The 4,786-nt window shown below is 49.2% G+C and overlaps 1 long non-coding RNA gene across 1 annotated transcript; it reads left to right on the top strand.

Annotated features, from left to right (window-relative positions):
- Window positions 1-3,143: 3,143 nt before the first annotated feature.
- LOC119288545 lies at window positions 3,144-3,998 on the top strand. Its single transcript, XR_005141217.1, has 2 exons — window positions 3,144-3,416; window positions 3,531-3,998. It is a non-coding gene; the product is annotated as an uncharacterized LOC119288545 (long non-coding RNA).
- The last annotated feature ends 788 nt before the right edge of the window (window positions 3,999-4,786 follow it).

Genomic DNA, 4,786 nt, shown 5'->3' with positions numbered 1-4,786 from the left:
AGAGCAAGAGTACGGGTGGACTGGGTTTTAGAGATTTTGAAGCTTTCAACAAGGCACTTCTCGCAAAGCAAGCATGGAGACTCTTGACAACCCCTGATTCTTTGTGTGCAAAGGTGATCAAGGCTAGATATTATCCGAACTCGACGTATTTGGATGCTTCTTGTCCCAAGTTTGCCTCAATCACTTGGAAGAGCGTTGTCCATGGACGTAGTCTGTTGAGAGAAGGACTTGTGTGGAGAATAGGAGAAGGCAGGAATATTCGTGTGTGGACTGACAATTGGATACCTAGAGAGGGTCAGAGAAAGCCTATTGGGATGAAGGATAGCACAAATATAAATAATGTGGTTGATCTTCTAGACTATTTAGGCAAAGCATGGGACATGGCTGTTCTGAATCGAGCATTTTACTCAGCTGATATTGAAGATATTCACCAAGTGGTTGTAGGGGGTGCGAGGCGAAATGATTACCTTGCATGGAATTATACTAAAAATGGGTGTTTCAATGTCCGCTCCGCGTACCACCTGGAGATGCAACTTCGGGAGCAGCAGCGGGACAGCCTGACATGCTCTTCAACGGTTGTCATGATGCAAGGATGGAATGAGTTTTGGCAAAGCGAAGATCCACGTGTGGTGACTCCTAAAGAACGGCTTGGCTGTTGGAGCGGAGCTTCAAAGAAGAAATATTAAGGCAGGGATACGGTGTGCCGTTTGTAAGCGGAAAGAGACAGCTCTTCACCGGTTCTGGAGGTGTCCGTTTGCCAATAAATGCTGGAGTCTGGTGTCCGAAACTCGTGGTAATGGTTGCGACTTTATCCCAACTAAGCATATTGATTCCCAAGACAATTTGAGTCTCTGGCTTCTTGATTGGTTTGGTCGACGGGAGGGAGAGAAGGCTGTCATGATTATGACCTTATATCATATGTGCTGGCAGTAAATGCTTGTAGGGATGGGAAACAAATTGAAAAAGCTACTTCTGTGGTGAATAGAATCTGGATGCTTCTTGATGAGTGGGTGGTAGCCCATTCACCGAAGATTAGGAATGCTACGACTCCACCATAGCTTGGAGTCTACCGGATGTTGATTGGCTAAAAGTGAATGTTGATGGAGCTATGAAGAAGGAAGGGGGTTGGGCTGGTGGAGGAGTGGTTGTTCGCGACCATCATGGCATTTTCCGTGCCGGGGCCTGTCACTTTTTCCCTAATGTCACAGTTCCGGAACATGCAGAACTGTTGGCTTGCAGGCGAGGAGTCCAGCTTGCCATGGAAATTGGTGCGGAGAAGATATCCCTGGAGACAGACAATCTGGGAGTGGTACAAGTTCTTCAATATAATGATCGTGACAGGTCGCGTTTTGGCCCTCTAATTGAGGAGATCAAGGAGCTGCTCAAGGGTGTAGACGAACACCGGATGACCCGGTCTAGAAGATCAGCCAACAAGGCGGCACATAATCTGACGAGGGAAGGCTGCATGAAGAAGCGTTGTAAAATCTGGTTTAATTTTCCTCCAGTTTGTATTTGTGGTGTTATCTATAACGATGTGAACATGAGCTAAATATAATAAAAGTAGCGTTTGACCCTAAAAGAAAAAGTTCCCACACATACTTCCTCACATAATTCCTATTATTATTAGATATACCAAGCAAATGATTCGAACTACTGCCAGTCTAATTTCCCCCCAGGCCGTCCGCCTCTTTTTTTTCGAGGGTTCCCTCTAGACTCCAATTCCTCTTTAGTAAACAACTCTTTCCCATACCAGGCGCTGAGCCGCTGACGGCCTCTCTGACTGTTGTCGGAACGGGCCCCATCGGGAAATAGCACAGCCCAGTTCCACCGAAAACCCTAGAAGTGAGCGCAGTCCTCCACACTCGCTGCCTGTTCGTTCTAGGCAAGCAGCGGCGGCGGCGCCCCTTTCGGCTCAACAGCGGGCGCACCGCTCCACCTTGCTGCCGCGGCGCCGCCCTGCTTCCAGCCTCCGCCGCCGCTAATGCCGATAGAGCTATAGGGCGACTCTCCCCACAACCTCCACCCAGCCGCAATGAATTCGCCTCCGCCGCAACCTAGCCTTCTCTCGCTGGTCGACGACGTCATCCGCGAGATATTGTTCCGCATCCTGCCGGATGACCCGGCGAGCATCGTCCGCGCCTCCGCCGTCTGCACCACCCTGTTCGATTTCATCTCCGACCCCGCCTTCCTTCGCGACTACCGGGCCTTCCACGGGACTCCCCCGATATTGGGCTACCTCCACAACAAATCTCAGGAGAGCCACGATGTCGCCCAATTCGTCCCCACCGGAGCCTTCTGCCCGGTCGTCTGCGAGCGCCGCGACTGGGACGCCGTCGACTCCCGCCATGGCCGCGTCCTCTTCTACACGCCCGAGGAGGAGGATACTGACTTCATCGTTTGGGACCCCATCACCGACAAGCAGCGGTTGATTTCCACCGGATCCGAGCTAGTGGAGATTCTTTGTGCTGGAGCAGAGGTAACCTGGATGGCCGCGGTGCTATGCGCCAAGGACGGCTGCGACCACCTGGGCTGCCATGACGGTCCCTTCCTTGTGGCCTTCGTCGGCTCCAACATGGTAGAGAAGACCATGTTCGCCTCCGTTTACTCATCGGAGACTACTGAGTGGAGCGAGATGGTCTCGGTTGAGAATCCGAATGCCGTCGTGACGTATCCGTGTCCGTTTGGCAGCGTCATCCATCCCTACGCCATTGAAGAGAATGGGCCCACCGCGGTTGTGGGAAAGAAAGTTTACTTCGCCGTCAAGTGGGGCTACTGGAGCATGAGAATGGTGGTGTACAATGTAGGCGAGCAGGAACTTTCACTGATTAATTTGCAGGACCAGGCGCGCGGTATACTCATGGGGGAGGAAGACGGTGCACTGGTATTTGCGGCCATGGAGGAGACTAAACTCTCTGTGTGGTCAATGGAGGCTGGTCCCAATGGAGTTGTGGCGAGGGGGCAACAGGGTCATCGAGCTTGAAAAGATTCTCCCTCCTCCAGCTGCCCTCCCGTGGATGGTAGGCAAACCGATAATGCTACACTTTCGGGCCGCTGCTACAGACCAAGCGATACGCGCTGATGTGGAAACGTCCATGTCATCCCCACAGCCCACCCCTCTCGAGCAGAAAACAGTAAAAAAATTACTCGCGCACAATAGCCAGACCGTCCGCTCATCCCCTTTCTCTCCCGGGCGACGCGACGGCGACGGCCGACTGCTGGCGGCGGAGAGGATGTTCCCCAAGATCAGCGGCGGGGTGACATGGCGAGGGTCAGCGCGCTAAGTCGTACGCGGGCGGCGCTCACGAGCTCTTGGTCTCCGGCGGCTGCGGCGCGAGATCTTTGGTCTCCGGCGACGGCGGCGCGAGCTATCGGTCGTCGGCTGCGGCGGCGCGAACTCTTGGCCGGATTGTGCCACGGTGAGGTCCTCCATTGTTGTCATGTCGAGCAACTAAAATCTCAAATATCCTGCATGTTGTGTGAAATTGCCCATGTCCCTTGGTTGTCTGATGATGTTACTTTTTGCTTGACAGATTCAGAGCTGTGTTAGATGCGTGATGAAACAGTACCACACAAGATGCAGATTCTGATAACAGAAGCTAAACAAGCCAATATATTGTTCAATCTTGCATCATCAACACTATCATATGGTTGCCTGTGTATATCTTGTCAGGACATGTCATCTCTGCAAACAAGTGCAGACTCAATCCTTCTCTGAACATACCATCAGCTAGTGCCCTCCCTGTGAACATCTTCAGGATCCAGCAGAATTATCCAAAAGCTGTAAGCATCACCAGCAGCTGATGCAGAAAGGGCACAAAATCAAGGCAGTTCAGTAAGAAATATGTCTGTTGGAAACATCCCTATATATTGTTGTTGTTCCGTGATGTTGTACATTGTAAACATATCTCCCTATTCAGGGATTTAGTTAGCCACGACTGACTAGCACGTTCGTGCACTCATATACTTGGCTGAGATCAATACAAAAGTGGGTTTCATCATATTCTTGCCTCTTACATTCTGTCATTGTGTTATTGAGACTGAAAGAGTATTTGCTGCTGATGTTTCTGCTAGGATCGACATGAAAGAATCACCTAATCATTTGAACTGGAACTGAAAGTGGAATCAACTAATACTTGAACCATATAACAGAGACAAATTCAAGTCCCTTGGGCCGAAACAAGATGACAAAACATAAATCCGTCTACTTTTCTAGTGCCCTGGTGCCTATCAGGTATCAGGTATTACATTAAAGTTGACAAGTTCATACAAAATATTGCATCCAACATCTTCAAACTACGTAAATCATGTCCAAACTCTGGTCCATCATATCGTCGAGCCCTTAATTTTCATCGAAGTGTAATGCTGCAGAATTAGGCACTACAGTCGATCCTTGCTGAAGTTGAAACAACATACTTGTATATTCTCCGAGAATTTGGGGCATAACCATTGTCGATGAACCTCCAAGTGATACTGTAGTTGATCCTTGGGGTGGATTTATGTCGCCATTGGTAATGCCCAAGTCAAATGATTTCTACTCCAAAGAAAGTGATAAAATTACATGGATGTTTAAGAGTTTACTAGAAATAAAAATGTGAGAAATAAGCATACCTCAGCCATGCTACTACAAGTTTGGCCATCTTGTTCCACAACATCTTGTTCTAGAATATCATCCTGTGATGATTTCCTTTTTTTATTGGACATTTTCTTTTTCAAATTCATGGAGCGAGCCTGAAATAAATACTTAGTAAGAAAACACGCACGAGTTTGGGTTATTATTTTCACAGAA

The sequence above is a fragment of the Triticum dicoccoides genome, chromosome 4A (assembly GCF_002162155.2).
Source record: "Triticum dicoccoides isolate Atlit2015 ecotype Zavitan chromosome 4A, WEW_v2.0, whole genome shotgun sequence".
Classification (NCBI taxonomy): Eukaryota; Viridiplantae; Streptophyta; class Magnoliopsida; order Poales; family Poaceae; genus Triticum; species Triticum dicoccoides.
This window is presented reverse-complemented; position numbering and strand designations above follow the sequence as displayed.